Raw genomic sequence first — 17865 nt, 5'->3', positions numbered from 1 at the left:
GATGCTACTGGTCTGTGGAGCACACTTTGGGTAGCAAGAAGGCTTTAGATGACAGATTTGCATTAAAAAATAGAAACCAGGCCAACAGACATATAAAAGGATGCTCAACTTCACTAGCTATTAGGGAAATGCAAATCAAAACCCCCAATGGGATACCACCTCACACTGTTAGAATGGCTATTATCAACAAGACAAGTAATAACAAGTGTTGGAGAGGTTGTGGAGAGAAAGGAACCCTCATACACTGTTGGTGGGAATGCAAACTGGTACAGCCACTATAGAAAACAGTATGGAGATTCCTCAAAAACATAAGCATAGAATTAACAAACGACCCAGCAATCTGTCTTCTGGGTATCTACCCTCCAAAATATGAAAACATTTACCCATAAAGATGTATGTATCCCCTATGTTCACTGAAGCATTATTCATGGTGGCCAAGACATAGAAACAACCAAGGTGTCCTTCGATAGATGGTTGGATACAGAAGATTTGCTATGCATATACAATGGAATATTACTCAGCCATAAGAAAAAACGAAGTACTGCCATTTGTGACAACATAGATGGATCTTGACATTATCATGCTAAGTGAAATCAGACAGAAAAAATCAAGAACCACATGATTTCACTCATACATGGGCTATAAAACTGAAAACAAGAAACAAGACCTACAAACCAACAAAAACTCAAAGACACAGACTAACAATTTAATGGTTACCAGAGGGTAAGGGGGGAGTGGGGATGGTAGAAGAGGGTAAAGGGGGTGAAATATATGGTGATAGAAGGAGAATTGACTTTGGGTGGTGAACACACAATGCAATATATAGATGATGTATTATAGAATTGTACACTTGAATCCTATATAATTTTATTAACCAATGTCACCCCAATAAATGTAATAAAAAAGAAAATAGAAAGCAAAACTGAAAAATTATAAATAACTGTAACTTTAAATTTTATATGCCTGGTCAATGGCCGCATATTTACAAAGCCAAAGAAAATTAGTTGGATGAAAAAAAAATTCAAGTATAAACGTTTTTATGTGTTTTAAATTTTCCCCTTATATTTTTTCAGTTATTTGTGAATGATGCTCCATAAAAATGAGGCATTTATCAGACGTTTATTTATACAGAGCATATTTTTCAGATTCAAAGTCTGATTCTATACTATGAATAAAAACAGATGTGGCATTTAAACTCTCACAGAACAAATCAATGACACTGTATTTTTTTACTTGGAAGGCTAACTGTTCATCTAACCCATTTACCATTTATGTACCATTGTGTTAGTATTACATTAGTTTACACATTCCTTTAATATGACTTAGAGCAGTAAGGTGTATAATTGTTTGAATGTTTCTTTCCACTGACTGCACAGCATTACTTCTTTCTGCACCCAAGAAAACATTTTCTTCTACCTGACACTTAACAAGCAAATTTGGAGTCAATTTAGAACACATCTCATTCATATAATTAGGATTTAAAATGAAGCAGATTGCCAAATAGTATTAGGACAGCAGAGGCACAGGGACAATTGTCTTCATGTTATTCTGCATTTGGTTATTCATTTATCTTGTTTCTCTTTTTCTCTCTCTGTCTTTTTATCTCACTTTCTATCTCTACCTCTGTCACGTTAAGATCATAGAAGTAAGTTCAATCAATGAATCAGTTTTCCTCTCACAAAGACTGTAAAGTTAGCACAATCAAGAAAAGGAGTAAAAGTAAATGACCCTTTCTTTGTTTTTCCTTGAATTTCAATTATTAATGCATAATGGGAAAGGACCTTGAAAGTTGAGGGTAAAGGGGATCAAACATATGGTGATGGAAGGAGAACCGACTCTGGGTGGTGAACACACAATGGGATTTATAGATGATGTAATACAGAATTTTACACCTGAAATCTATGTAACTTTACTAACAATTGTCACCCCAATAAACTTTAATTAAAAAAAAAAAGTTGAACTTAAGTAGGGATGTACAGTACCCTGCAGAAAGAAGTCAAGTACTTCTGAGCAACAGTAGTGAATTTAATTGAGAAATGATGGACATTAATTTTTACATTTAGAAAAAGATGTTCCTTCAAAACCTTGATGACTAGGACATCACTCAGCCTGTGATGAAGGATTATGTCTTTGAGTCTCTGTATAATGGTATTTTCTTCTCCAATTCACTGTCACTGGAGAAATAGCAGTACTAAAATTCTAGCAAGCTTAAAAGTCACTTGGGTGTCAATGAATGCATCCTGTGTTCAACCTGATATTTGAATTACCACCCTCAATTTTAAAACATACTCTATTTTTCCCATTAGTATCTACCTTTGCTGTTGTTATCTTCAGGAGGACAAAGACTTGTATAGTGAAATGCTTTATTTGTAAATACTTACCTACTAATATAGTGGCAGGCACAAGGCACATAAAAAGATATGGGAAAAATATTTCCATATATTTCATATATTCTAAAGTGAAGAGTGAGCTCTCCTTCTTGTATTTAAGACTTCATAATAAAAAAATTCAGTCTTCTGAACTAATTTGTTTCTACCTAACTGCTTTGTTCATCTACCCCAGAGTGTTTTGAAAGACGGAAAGTAAGATTCCTTACTGTTCTTGATATAGATTTGTCTTCCCTCCTGGAAAGATCTCAGTCAGATGGAAAGTGGAGATAGGATTTTAAAATGTCCCACATTCAAATATGAACAGTAGGATCCACTTGGTAGCAGGAAAAAAGGGAGTGATTCTGAAATAGATGTTGCTGCACCAGCTCTGGCATGCTAATACGGTATTTCTTTCTTTCTAAATGTACTCGATTGAGAGTAAAGTGTTAACGATTCCTCATGTTATTTACTTATCTTGAAAATGCATATATTTGTAAATTATTAATTTGTCCCTATTCTTAGACACAAATTTGTTATATTTACATCACCGATAAACTTTATATATTTTAATAGATAAACATTTGACAGATAAAAAGTAAACTTATTATCAGAATGGAAGATTTTAAAAAGGGCAAATTTTCTGTTAGCATTAAGCAAAAATCAATTTCTTGCTGTTATGAATTTCAAATAATACTCAAAGCTATACATGCCCAGGGCAAAATACTAAGATCATTTTGATCTTAGTTAATTAGGGAGCAGAGATGATGGAGATTAATCCTGATCTCTGCCACTGGCTTCCTTTGTGACGATGGCCACACATTTCCTGTCTTCTTTTTATAGTTGGGGTAATAATAAGCCTAATCTTCCTGAAAAGGATTTGATATAAAAGCACAGAATGCTTCCTCCTGTTAACATTCACTGAATCTTTCTGGAGGGAATAAAGCACTCCAAGTCATGAAATCTGCAGTGAACCAAATGGAGGTGCCTTCCAATCTTGAGTACATCAGTTCAAGGTTCCTGTTGACCATGAAAGATTTATCTTCAATATAAAAACACACGATGATACAAAAGGAGAAAAGCAGACTCAGGTAAGATAGAAAAGCAGACTCAGGTAAGAGATTATTTGGAAGGAAAATGGTTTTAAGGGATTCAGAAAAGACAATTAGACCATACATCTTGAGATCCAGGAACAATGTCTTATTTAACTTTGTATTCACAAGGTCTAGCATAGTGCCTGGCACATAGTAATCTTTTAATAAGTTTTTGTTACACTGAAGTGAGAGCAAAAATTAAAGTTTTTGAGTTTGTTGGAGAGGTATTTTGCTTTGAGGAAAATGTTTCAGGAGAGCATTTTCATATTACATTAGTTGGGGTTGGTGTAGCAGATGTTAGCCATTGCACTTGGAAATAAGGTCTTTTTGTAAAATGAAGCAATATGTTGCTAAATTGTCTAATACAATTTATTTCCTTTATTGAATATATGACATTGATTGCTGTCAGCTTCTTTCTCCTTTCAGTAATATTAAACAAACTGTACTAGTGTACCAACTGTGACTATATAGCAAAAAAAATAAAAAATAAATTAAAAAAAGGCATTGACTAGAACACTCTAAATAAATACTATTTTTTGAAATTGTTAATAGTTTGAAACCCCTATTATTAAACATACAAAGTTGAGGTCTGACACCATTCTACAAATTACAGGCACGTCCTCAAATGGAGCATAGTTTAAAAACCTGCTGAGATGGGAGATTTACTTAGATTTGAGTAGAGCAACTGAAGGAATAGGGACTCGGTGAGATGTCTTTCAAGCCCCTGAGAGCAAGTAAAGAGTATTTACTTGTGAAAGACACAACCACTCCTATGAAAAGGGAAATGATGGGAGACATAAGAGTTAGGGTATCATTCTAGTCACTGTATTTGTGTACGTGACGTTTCCGTGAAGTCCTAACAGATGTGATCTTCCAGAAGGGAAGAAATTGTCTCTTTTTGTGTAACACCACAAATCTACATTATTGTGGACTTTGAGTTCTGTGGTTAACCAACATATCTAGGTGCAGCAAAGTTGCAAACGGGAAAATTTTCTATAGTAGAACACTGTCATTGTGAAGAAAAAGGTTTTTATTGAAAATGTTAATCACTGCTTTTAGGACACACTTTCAAGCCTTCCTGCAAATTCCTTTCATTAGTTAATAAATGCTGGGTAAAAAACAAACATCAATTTTAGTAGCTTAAGACAAACAAACATTATTCTTTTCTCAGACCTATTCTGTGGATTCAGGCAACTCCATGAAGCACTTGTCTTCCATGAATTGGCTTGGCATTCCAGATTGCTTATGGCAACTCTGTTAAGACACGTTTCTACAATGACTGTAACAGGGAAAGAGCAGGGTAGAAAGTAAAGCACCGACACATTTTACTTGCCAAAGCATGCCATATAGCCAAATTTGTGTTGGTTCATGTAAGACTACGGTATTCCTAGATCATTAACAGCAGAACCAAAGCACACTAACACAACCTAACATGGCAAATCACAAAAAAATACTATACATCATACAATGTCCACTCTCAATAACATCTTCCACTATGTTCATATGCTGTCTTGGAAGTGCTTATTGTATGTATTTTCCACATTTTTGTGTATTTTATTCTTGTTTCAAAAACTCAAAATACCAAACTCCTCTCACAACATCAAGCTATCATTACGTTTTACTTTTAAGATAAAATCTTATATTTACTGTTATAGTTCATTTATTATTATTTAATATATATTTTTTTGTATTCAGTGCTATTATTTTACTAGGATTTTTAAAAAATATTTTGTTTGCCTTCCCCAATTTGCATAGGTTTTGAGTGGTCTGCTCAAACCTGTTTTCGCCCACAGCACCTTTTCTTTTCAGTGAGTGATTTTTGCAGACTGAGTTTACTTAGTAATGCACATATTGTTTAGAGCAGACATTCTTGTTTTGCAGTTACTCTTGTAACAGTACTAGGGAAATAGATCTAGCCGACTTCAGGATGTGGAAGGGGCTTTGCTCTCGCACTCATTCTATCTCAGGTTTGAAGGAGCACATGCTAGGTCACTATGTAAATGAAAGAGTCCCCACGGACTTTAAGTAACATTAGAGTAGTTCAGAACTTTCTTTAATAATCAATCATTTCAAAATATTTTTGGTGCCCATTCCATCATTTCAGTGCACTACTCTATATGGCAATAATCTGCCTGTTGCAAAATATAGACTGAATATTACTTTCATTTTAATAATACATCCTTTTGTCACATTAAGGCCAGAGTATTTTAAATTGAGAATTTTGCACCTTTTATTAGCTACCCAATAGAGAGCCCCCTCCCCCCTCTCTTTTTACATGGAGAATTACTCCAATGAGAAATGACCACTTAAAATTAATGCAAACTCTTTTTGTCATTTATGTCTCTGATCCAATCACTATAGATGTAACTCCACTGGTTAGAGAAGCTATCTTTCAATAAAAGAAGATTTTGTTTAATTGTGAGTATATTATACCAATCAGATGCTTATATTATATTATAATAATATAATAGTTATATTCAAGTAAAATTCATAGACGCCCACAAAGATCTTTAAAACCCTAAGTTCTTTCTTAAAGGAAAGAAAATTAACTTGACCATAAGAGAATGATAATAAAGTGACTGGCAATGAGCAATCGTTTGTTTGTAACCTTTGTAGGAAATGTTATTAATAACAGTCACCTTTATTGTCTCTCCCTTAGTAAAAGTACCGTGTTTTCCCAAAAATAAGACCTAGCTGGACAATCAGCCCTAATGCGTCTTTTGGAGCAAAAATTAATATAACACCCGGTCTTATTTTACTATAAGACTGGGTATAATATAATATAATATAATATAATATAATATAATATAATATAATATAATATAATATAATATATAATATAATACCGGGTATAATATAATACCGGGTCTTATATTAATTTTTGCTGCAAAAGATGCATTAGAGCTGATTGTCCGTCTATCTCTTATTTTGGGGGAAACATGTTATATGAATGCATTTATACAGTCTCTGGAAGTTCTGTGAGGATTGCTACTGTCTATAAAGAGGATAATGCAAACTCCATCATATCTAGGTTGGGACCATGTTCAGGGTAGTCATGACACATTTATTTTTTGGTGGTGAAAATTAAAAGATGATGAAATAGGAAGTATTTTCTCATTTAAAATCACTTTTGATTATGTACAAAGACATAAAAATTAAAAGCATAGGTTATGCTTAAATATCATATTCTCTCTCTCTCTCTCTCTCTCTCTCTCTCTCTCTTTCTCTCATTGGTTTTTGGTAAAGGAAATGATGAGTGATCTAAACTGGGGTACATTTAGAATTGTTACACTGAGGAGAATTCTTGTGACCTGCGTGTCTGTATATCAGATATACTGCAGCTGTACAATGTGAAACCTTCTGAGAGAGATTTATTCTACTTTTACTTTGTCAGGATTTGGTGGGCCAAGTCGAAGGAAGGGATATCAAAAAGGGCTTGAAAATGATTTATTGTAAAACATAGTTTTAGACTACTAAACTAGATAGTAGCACTAGAAAAGCTGCCACAATTTTATAAGATGAACATAAAGTAAGAGGTTAACAAGCTTTGAAGTTCTTAAAGTTCCCTTTATCAGTTACCACCTTCATCCTGGAGAAAGGAGCCCTTGTTTCTCTAAAGCAGGTGTGCTCAATGTTTATCTATGCCAGACTACTAAAAGACATTTTATCGTTAAAATATTAGAGCCTTAGGAAAAGTGTTTGCAAAGCACTTCGAATTTAAAGAAAGGTTTGAAAAAATAATGTTCATGAAGAGTTCTTTATGAGTAGTTCTTGCGTTAGAGGGTAATTCAATTCCTGTTAGAAGTTACCAATTAGTCAGTGTTTTAAATGGAAGGTGCTATCAAAAATAACAGCAACATACGGATATTTACTAGATTATAAAGAAATATGCATTTAATGTCTAATATGCAACATTGCAACGGTTCTCTTTTGGTACCCATCATATGATAAATCAAATTGCTGTAGGAAAACAAAACAAACAAACAAACAAGCAAAACACACACACACAAAAACAGGTTCAGGCATAGGAAGCAGGAATTCTCAGCCTTATTTGTAACATGGGAATAATGCTTATTTCCTCAAGGTTTTCTGGGAAACAAATAGGATACTATATATGAATGTGCTTTGTGAATTGTAAAATGCTCTGCAAATATTAATCCTAATTTCAATGCCATGTACAATAAGCATTATTATTATTTTTAATTCTAGTTAGCATTCTTTATACTGGTGGGGGAGAAGGACACCTTATTTTTTCACCAGTCACCTGGATTTTTCTGGTGAAATCAGGTTTGTATCTATGCTATTTGATCAGTGATAGAGAAAAAAGAAAAAAATATATTATCTCTAGCCAATAGAATTTTGCGATGGGGAATGGGAATAAAATTGGAGCTAGTCCCAGGCATTTCAGGCCTTTTTCAAGAGATGGCTCTTGAAAGAGATGGGAAACTGTTTGTTCTCTGGCTTTACATTAGTCCTTTTATTTGGCTTTCTAGATCCTTCTTCCCTGGAGGAAATGTCAAAGAAATGTGTAATCACTGTGGTCATGTTCGTCCTATGGGGTAATATGCAAGAGGTCACAGGGAAAACAGACACTTGTTCAATTAATGTATATTTCAAATATATACTATTATCTTAATTAACTATGATTTAAGCTTAGCTTTTGGATTATTTCAGTGAATAATGGATAAAATAATTCTAACTCCTACAGCATATGTGTAAATATTTGAACATTTGAACTGCTGTCTTATAAATTTAAGAATTTATGTTATATTTCTTTGACATGAATTATGCTATTCTGAACTCAATTATTGTTAGGAAGAAGCTAGTTTTTCTAGTAGAGTGTGTGTGTGTGTGTGTGTGTGTGTGTGTGTGTGTGTGTATCACCAAGCACTGACAATTTGTTACATGTACTCAATTAAATATCTGGACATGTATTATAACATATATGTGATTTTAAACTATTCATAGATTTGAAAAAAAATGATTTTTGTTGTTGTTGTAGAATTGAGGTTTCAATTCTGTTTTCCTTTCTTTTGTCCTAAATAATTTAATTCTTATGACTATTAAAATACTGGTTAAAAAAATTAGGGCCTCTGAAATGTGCTACCCAAACTTATGATTCTGTTAATCTATTAGTGAAACATACGAGTATACCTAGTTTGGATACAGAAGTAAATGCTTTTCAGTTAGTGAAAAATAAAAAGTTGAAATTATTTTCTTGGATTGGGATAAGAGACCAGATCATATATATTCTTTCTTTATTTCAACTTTGGGTAAAGCTGTAATGTTGACCAAAAGCTTTCACAAAGATTGATTCCCTCTTCCTTGGAAGAGACATCACAGATAAGTGCTGTGATCATGAGGACCAGTGAGTATGCTTTTATTATCCTACTCAATCTCATTTCCTGCCTGGGACCACTGAACTTTTTTATCGGGGGAAGAAGGGGGAAGAGGTACTTTCATAGTGCCTTGCACATCGTAAATTCTCAATATAGTTGTTGAACAAATGCAAAATATTTGCACATTCCTCTAACAAATGCCTTATATCCCATGTTCTACATCATAACACAAACATTCATATTAATGTATGTATATAAAAATACAGGTTTACAAATACGAAAATATTTCATCTTTGCCTGCATTATGACACTTCAAAGTAGTAGTCGACAATCACAAATATAGACTTTTAGGGAAGGACAGGTCTGTGGTAAGGTGTGCAGTAGAATGATATGTTGGAGTACTGTAAAAAGAAGAGATAATTTCAGCATTTTATATCAGTGTGGAAAGCACTGCTGTGGGAGCCATGTAAAAGCTGTGCAGGAACTGGAAAAGCAGGAAAATCAAATAGGAAGAAAGCCAACTGACAATAGTCATGTCTGAATTTGTCAGCTATACTGAAGTAAATAATTAAAGATATATTTTATGTAAGACATTTAAAATAATTTTATTTCATTACCATTATTTCACTGACCCTTGCCCAGGTATTTATTTTTAATTTAAAATAGAAATAACAAGTTTCTATATAGTTACTAAAATCAGATCTTATAGAGGCATTTTGACTCTCTTATTTAGTTAAGAACATGGTATCTTTTACTATGTTGTGTATTGACCGTGACAATAGAGGAGGCTTACGCTTATGTAGCTCTCAATGATTATACAACAAATTTTTTTATTTTTCTTATCTGTAAATTAGATCTTAATATGCCTTCTGCATATGGATGCCATCATCATCATCATCTCATCATCATCTCTTTCAAAGGTCAAAGAACACACTTTCATCCTGCTTTATTCTTGGTCTTTTCTGAAGTCTGAATTTATATACATATATAAAAACTAGCAGCCTATAAATTCCTTGTATACCCTTCTTTTAACCGTTTCCTTTCCTGTTTCCAGTTTTTCAGTAGATGTTGCCAAATTTAGGGTTGTTTAGATGCAACTTCATCCTCAGTGTATACTATAGGGCTACTAGAGGAAGTAAGTATTCTGCTATTTCTCTTTTGTTTTTTCTTTGCTTTTGTAATTTTCTAGTCAACAATGACCTAAGTGCTATTCCTAGGCCTTAAGTGACAGCACAGGTGAAATAATCTTGGTTACTTTTTTTTCCAAAGTGAATTGCCTCACATTTACTTATCTTTAAACTTTTCATTTTTGTTTGTTTGTTTGTTTTTTTAATTTACTGCGGTGACAATTCTTAGTAAAATTACATAGATTTCAGGTGTACAATTCTGTATTACATCATCTATAAATCCCATTGTGTGTTCACCACCCAGAGTCAGTTCTCCTTCCATCACCATAGATTTGATTCCCCTTACCCTCATCTCCCACCCGCCACCTCCCTTACACTCTGGTAACCACTAAACTATTGTCTGTGTCTATGAGTTTTTGTTTCTCATTTGTTTGTCTTGTTCTTTTATGTTTTTGGTTTATATACCACATATCAGTGAAATCACATGGTTCTCTGCTTTTTCTGTCTGACATATTTCGCTCAGCATTACTCTCTCAAGATCCATCCATGTTGTCACAAATGTTCCTACATCGTCTTTTCTTACCGCTGAATAGTATTCCATTGTGTATATATACCACAACTTCTTTATCCATTCATCTATCGAAGGACATTTTGGTTGTTTCCATGTCTTGGCCACTGTAAACAAAGCTGCAATGAACAATGGAGCACACGTGTCTTTATGTATAAATGTTTTCAGATTTTTTGGGTAGATACCCAGGAGAGGGATTGCTGGGTCATATGGCAATTCTATTCGTAATTTTTTGAGGAACCTCCACACTGCCTTCCATAACAGCTGCACCAGTCTGCATTCCCACCAACAGTGTATGAGGGTTCCTTTTTCTCCACAGCCTCTCCAACACTTGTTACTATTTGTCTTGTTGATGATAGCCATTCTGACTGGGATGAGGTGATATCTCATTGTGGTTTTTATTTGCATTTCTCCGATGATTAGTAATGTTGAGCATCTTTTTATATGTCTATTTGCCATTTGTATGTCCTCTTTGGAGAAATGTCTCTTAAGGTCCTCTGCCCATTTTCCAATTGGTTTGTGTGTTCTTATGTTGTTGAGTTGCATGAGTTCCTTGTATATTTTGGATATTACCCCCTTATCGGAGGCACTGTTTGCAAAAATCTTCTCCCATTCAGTTGGTTGGCTCTTTATTTTGTCGATGGTTTCTTTTGCTGTGCAGAAGCTTTTAAGTTTCATATAGTCCCATTCATTTATTTTAGATTTCACGTCCATTGCCTTTGGAGTCAAATTCATAAAATGCTCTTTGAACCCAAGGTCCATAAGTTTAGTACCCATGTTTTCTAATATGCAGTTTATTGTGTCAGGGCTTATACTTAAGTCTTTGATCCATTTTGAATTAATTTTGGTATTGGTGACAAATAGAAGTCATTCTTTTGCACGTGGCTATCCAGTTGTCCCAGCACCATTTATTGAAGAGGCTGTCTTTGCTCCATTGTATGTTTTTAGCTTCTTTGTCAAAAATTATCTGTCCATATTTATGTGGTTTCATTTCTGGGTTCTCAGTTCTATTCCTTTGGTCTATGTGTCTGTTTTTCTGCCAATACCATGCTGTTTTGATTATTGTAGCCCTGTAGTACAAGCTAAAGTCAGGGCGTGTGATACCTCCAGTATTGTTCTTTTTCCTTAAGATTGCTTTGGCTATTCGGGGTCTTTTGTGGTTCCAAACAAATCTGATGATTTTTTGTTCTATTTCTTTAAAAAATGCCGTTGGGATTTTGATGGGGATTGCATTAAATCTGTATATTGCTTTGGGTAATATGGCCATTTTAACTATGCTGATTCTTACAATCCATGAGCATGGAATGTCTTTCCATTTCTTTGTGTCTTCTTCAATTTCTTTCATATATGTCTTATAGTTTTCAGCATATAGGTCATTCACATCCTTGGTTAAGTTTATTCCTAGGTGTTTTATTCTTTTTGCTGCAATTGCAAAAGGAATTGTTCTTTATATTTCTGTTTCTGAGATTTCATTGTTAGTATATAGGAATGCAATGTACTTTTGTACGTTGATTTTGTAGCCAGCAACTTTACTGTATTCGTTGATTGTTTCTAATAGCTTTTTGGTGGAGTCTTTAGGGTTTTCTATATATAGCATCATGTCATCTGAAAAGAGTGATAATTTAACTTCTTCATTCCCAATTTGGATGGCTTTTATTTCCTTCTCTTGTTGATTGCTCCAGCAAGGACTTCCAACACTATGTTGAAAAGCAGAGGTGATAGGGGACAGCCCTGTCGTGTTCCTGAACATAGAGCAAAGGGCTTCAGTTTTTCTCCATTAGTTATGAGATTAGCAGAGGGCTTGTCATATATGGCCTTTATTATGTTAATGTATTTTCCTTCTATACCTATTTTATTAAGTGTTTTAATCATAAATGGATGTTGTATCTTGTCAAATGCTTTTCCTGCATCAATTGATATAATCATATGATTTTTGTCCTTTATTTTGTTTATGTGATGTATCACATTGATGGATTTGCGTATGTTGAACCATCCTTGTGCCCCGGGGATGAACCCCACTTGGTCGTGATGAATAATCTTTTAATGCATTGTTGTATTCCATTTGCTAGAATTTTATTTAGGATTTTTGCATCAGTATTCATCAGAGATATTGGTCTGCAGTTTTCTTTTTTTGTGCTGTCCTTACCAGGTTTTGGTATCAGGGTAATGTCGGCCTCATAAAATGAGTTAGGGAGTACTGTCTCTTCTTCCACTTTTTGGAAGAGTTTGAGCATGATTGGTATTAGATCCTCTTTGAAGGTTGGGTAGAATTCACAGGTGAAGCCATCTGGTCCTGGACTTTTGCTTTTGGGAAGGTTTTAGATGACTGATTCAATTTCGTTACTGGTGATTGGTCTGTTTAGATTTTCCAGTTCTTCATGGTTCAGCCTTGGAAGGCTATGTGTTTCTAAGAAGTTGTCCATTTCTTCTAGGTTATTGAATTTGGTGGCATATAGTCCTTCATAGTATTCTTGGATGATCCTTTGTATTTCTGTGGTGTCCGTGATCACTTCCCCTTTTTCGTTTCTGATTTTGTTAATTAGTCTCTTCTCTCTTTTTATCTTAGTGAGTCTAGCCAAGGGTTTGTCAATTTTGTTAATCTTTTCAAAGAACCAGCTCTTTGTCATATTAATTTTTTCTATTGTCTTTTTGTTCTCTATTTCATTTAGTTCTGCTCTAATTTTTGTTATTTCGTTTCTTCTGCTGACCTTGGGTTTTATTTGTTCTTCTTTTTCTAGTTATTTAAGGTGTAGCATGAGGTTATTTATATCGGAGTTCTCTTCTTCTTGAGATAGGCCTGTAATGAGATAAATTTACCTCTTAAAACTGCTTTTGCTGCATCCCAAAAATTTTGGTAGGATGTATTTTCATTGTCATTTGTTTCTATGTATCTTTTGATCTCTCCTCTAACTTCTTCTTTGACCCAGTCTTTCTTTAAAATTATGTTGTTTAATCTCCATGTATTTGTGTTTTTTCCCGCTTTCTTTTTGCAGTTGATATCCAATTTCAAAGCCTTGTGATCAGAGAATATGCTTGGTATGATTTCAATCTTCTTAAATTTGCTGAGACTGATTTTATGTCCCAATATATGGTCTATCCTTGAGAATGTTCCATGTACACTAGAAAAGAATGTATCGTCTGATGTTTTAGGATGTAGTGCTCTATAAATGTCAATTATGTCCATTTCATCTAATGTGTCATTTAGGGCTGCTATTTCGTTAGTTATTTTCTGTTTGGATGATCTATCCATAGCTGTCAATGATGTATTTAAGTCCCCTAGTATAATTGTGTTTTTGTCAATTTCTCCCTTTAGTTCTGTTGGTAGTTGCTTGGTATATTTCGGTGCTACCTGATTGGGGGAATAAATATTGATGACTGTTATGTCTTCTTGTTTTACAGTTCCCTTCACCATTATGAAACTTCCATCTTTGTCTCTTGTTTTCTTTTTCACCTTGAAGTCTGTTTCATCTGATGTCATTATGGCTACACCTGATTTTCTCTGTATACCATTTGCTTGGAGTGTTATCGTCCACCCTTTCACTTTGAATCTATGCTTGTCCTTGTAGCTGAGATGTGTCTCTTAGAAACAGCATATGGTTGGGTTTAGTTTTTTGATCCAATCTGCTACTCTGTGACTTTTTATTGGTGAGTTCAGTCCATTTACATTCAGGGTGATTATTGATATGTGAGGATTTCCTGTCATTCTATCTTTAGTTTACTGGTAAGGCTGTGTCTCCATTGTTTCTTTGCCTTTTTACTGTTGTCTATTATTTCTGTGCAGTGGTATTCTATGATGTTTCCCTCTGTTTCTTCTTTTATTGCAGTATATATTTCAGTTCTGGATTTTTTTTTGAGTGGTTACCCTTAAGTTTATGTACAAGAAAGTTTGATATTTAGAGTATTCCATTTTCTTCAGCACGCTCACTTTCTCCATTCCCGTATTCCAGTACAGGCTTTTACTGTCCCCTTTTTTATGTTTTGGTTGCCTCAAATTCTCCCTGTTGATGGTGGTCGAACAACCTCCTTTAGTATTTCTTGCAGGGCAGGTCGTGTAGTAGAAAATTCCCTCAGCTTCTGTATGTTTGTAAAGGTCTTTATTCCTTCTTCATATCTAAAGGATATCTTTGCTGGATATATTATTCTTGGCTCATAATTTCTCTCTTTCAATAGTTTGAATATTTGGTTCCACTCTCTCCTGGCTTGTAGAGTTTCTGCTGCAAAATCTGATGATAATCTAATGAGCTTTCCTTTGTAAGTTACCATCTTCTTTTTCCTGGCTGCCTTGAGGATTCTTTCTTTGTCGTTGATTTTAGACAGGTTCAATACAATGTGCTTTGGAGAAGGCCTGTTAGGATTGAGGTAACTAGGTGTTCTATTTGCTTCTTGGATTCGAGGGTCCAGTTCTGTCCACAAGTTTGGGAAGTTCTCATCGACAATTTGTTTGAATATATTGTCTGTTCCCTTCTCTCTTTCTTCTCCTTCTGCTATGCCCATTATTCTTATATTGCTCTTTCTGATTGAGTCTAAAAGTTCTTGTAGAGTTCTTTCATTTCTTTTAAGTCTCAAGTCTCTTTCTTCTTCTATCTGTGTCATTTCCAGGTTTCTATCTTCGATGTCACTGATTCTTTCCTCCATCTGGTCAACTCTACTACCTAAGCTGGTTATTTCATTCTTAATTTCTTCTATTGAGTTCTTTTTTTCTTTTTTTATTAAATTTATTGAGTTGACAATTGTTAGTAAAATTACATAGATTTCAGGTGTACAATTCTGTATTACATCATCTATAAATCCCATTGTGTGTTCATCACCCAGAGTCAGTTCTCCTTCCATCACCATATATTCGATCCCCCTTACCCTCATCTCCCACCCCCCACCCCCCACCCCCCTTACCCTCTGGCAACCACCAAACCGAGTTCTTAATCTCCAGAAATTCTATTTGGTTCTTTTTTAAAATTTCAATCTCTTTCGTAAAATGCTCATGCTGTTCTTTGATTGAGTTTCTGAGTTCATTTAACTGCCTATCTGTGTTTTCTTGTATCTCGTTGAGTTTTTTCAGAACTGCAATCTTGAAGTCTCTGTCATTTAAGTCACATATTTCTGTATCTTTAAGTGCCTTTTCTGGAGATTTTTCAGTTTCTTTCTGAGCTATCTTGTTGCCTTGGTTATTCATGGCGATTACTGCTTTACTATTTCTCTTCCTAGACATCTACAGGAGTGGCTTCTGCAACAGGTTGATAGGAAGCGGTCTTTCTTTTGTTTTCCAGTACTTGTTGGTAGAATGTTTTATATTTTCTCCAACTACAGCTTTTTTTTCTTCTCCCACATGGTAGTGCTATATTTTCTCTGCACTATTTCAGCTTCTCACACAATAGGGGTATTCCCTGGGACACGGGCTTCTCCTCTGTTAGTAGTTCGTCTAGGTCACAGGGCGCAGTGTCCCGGTGGGTATGCGGAGAGCTTTTGATGTTCCAAAGCTCTTCCAGCTCCAGATTCAGAGCCCATATATTTCAGCAGTTTTGTTTACTCCTGCAGGTATCCGCCCAGATAGGAGGGGACAGGGGCGGGGTGAGTTGTGAGAGGTGGCCCAGAGCAATGGCGGCGACCACCCCCACAGCTGGTCCTGCTTCCACAGCTCCCTCCCCTTTGCCGGAACTAATTGGGCTGCGAATCTGTGTCTGAGATCCACAGTTCTCAGAACAGCAAATATTCTGTTCTTTTGATCTGACACTGTCACTGTTCTGCTTCTAGCACCGGGCAGGTGGGGGTAGGGCGCGCTCTGGGAGGGTAGGGAGGGGGCAGCTAGTCTCAGTGCCTAAGGCTGCTGTTCTCTGCTCATCAGTGAGGGCTTAAACCACCGTTTTCAGCCTTCTTCCCTCAGTCTTTTCTCCGAGGTCTCTGCCATGATCGTTGGGTTCAGCCATGTTATATGCTGTCCCCTCAGCCCTTTGGGCCATAAGCGGAGCCCTAGCAGTCTGAGTTCTTCCCTCTCCCGCAGCTGCGGTAATTCCGTGAAGCAGCGAGCTCAGAGCACTGAGCTAGGTCTGCGTCCTGTGCCCTTGTGGCTCCGTCTCCGCACTTCTCCCTTCCCTCCTCCCCCTGCTCACACGAATCTCCCACCTGTAGGTGATTTCGGTAATGGGCCTCTACGTCTTGCCTGTCTGCTGTGCAGGGAGTCCTTTGTGGAGTTTTTGTTGTTCGATTCGTTGTAAATTCCAGGGCAGCTTTACAGAGGCTCACCTCATGCCGCCATTTTTCCTCTAGTCCCCTAAACTTTTCTTAAAGTTTATCTGATGCTTTTCTGTCTACTCAAATACTCATGTTTTAGCTTCTCATGGTTTAACACATCTATATAAATTGGCATTCTTTTCTTGTTCCATTTGACTCTGTGCCATTTAAATTATCTGAAGACTAGGGAACAAAGCCAGATAACAACGCACTTTGTTACGCAGGCTTCCTGAAGATGTATACTAAAATAACTTAAGAAAAGTGTATTTTCAAGTAGGCAGAATATAAAGGCACTGTGGGGACAGAGCCCCAGAGAGTAGTTTACAGGCTCTCGGCCTCACGTGGAAGGGTGCTTGCTTGAGTGGTGGATGGCCGTCAGCTGTGGCCGGTTGGCCGATTGGCCGCTAGTATAACTGTTGCGGCTACCGAGGAGAGCTGAGGACTGCCGAGGAGCCGAGGAGAGCCGAGGAGAGTGGAAGAGAGCAGAGGAACAGAGTCAAGGAGAGTGAAGGAGAGTCGTCGGTCGGTTGGCAGAAAGGCGGATGACAGGTCGTGCGTCCGGTGGGCCCAGCCTCCAGTGAGACCATAGTGGTATGACTCCCCTACCTATGGCTCTGTGGGTGTTCCTTTTTGGCCTCACCATATCCTGCGTTCTTATGTGGGGAGCGGGGCCAGAGACCCCGCAGGCCGCCCCGCACGACAAATGGCGCAGCGAGCAGGATCTCCCGCATGACAAATGGCACAGCGAGCAGGGTCTCCCGCATGATAGGCACACTTGTGCTATCATTTGAGGGGTGCTGTAACTCCTTTATTGTCCTCACCCATGCTCTGTCACACTTCAGAATGGCTCAGTGTGATATATAGATGATGTATTACAGAATTGCACATTTGAAACCTATGTAATTTTACTAACCATTGTCACCCCAATAAATTTTAATTAAAAAAAAGGCTCCATCCTCAACTTTCTGTACAGTGAATATGATAAGCAAATTTTAGAATGCTTTAGGTCCTAACAGCTTACCTGGGTCCAGGAGAACCTTACCAGTCATCAAAGACCCAGCTTAAATTTTATTTTCTCTATGAACGCCTTCTTGATTCCTCCAGGCATTTGGACTCCAGGCAATCCTCATTCTCCTTCCGCCCCTT

Source organism: Rhinolophus sinicus, chromosome 18, assembly GCF_057876585.1.
Source record: "Rhinolophus sinicus isolate RSI-liver-muscle chromosome 18, RSI-T2T, whole genome shotgun sequence".
NCBI lineage: Eukaryota > Metazoa > Chordata > Mammalia > Chiroptera > Rhinolophidae > Rhinolophus > Rhinolophus sinicus.
The sequence above is the reverse complement of the archived record's forward strand: the minus strand, read 5'-3'. Positions refer to the sequence as shown.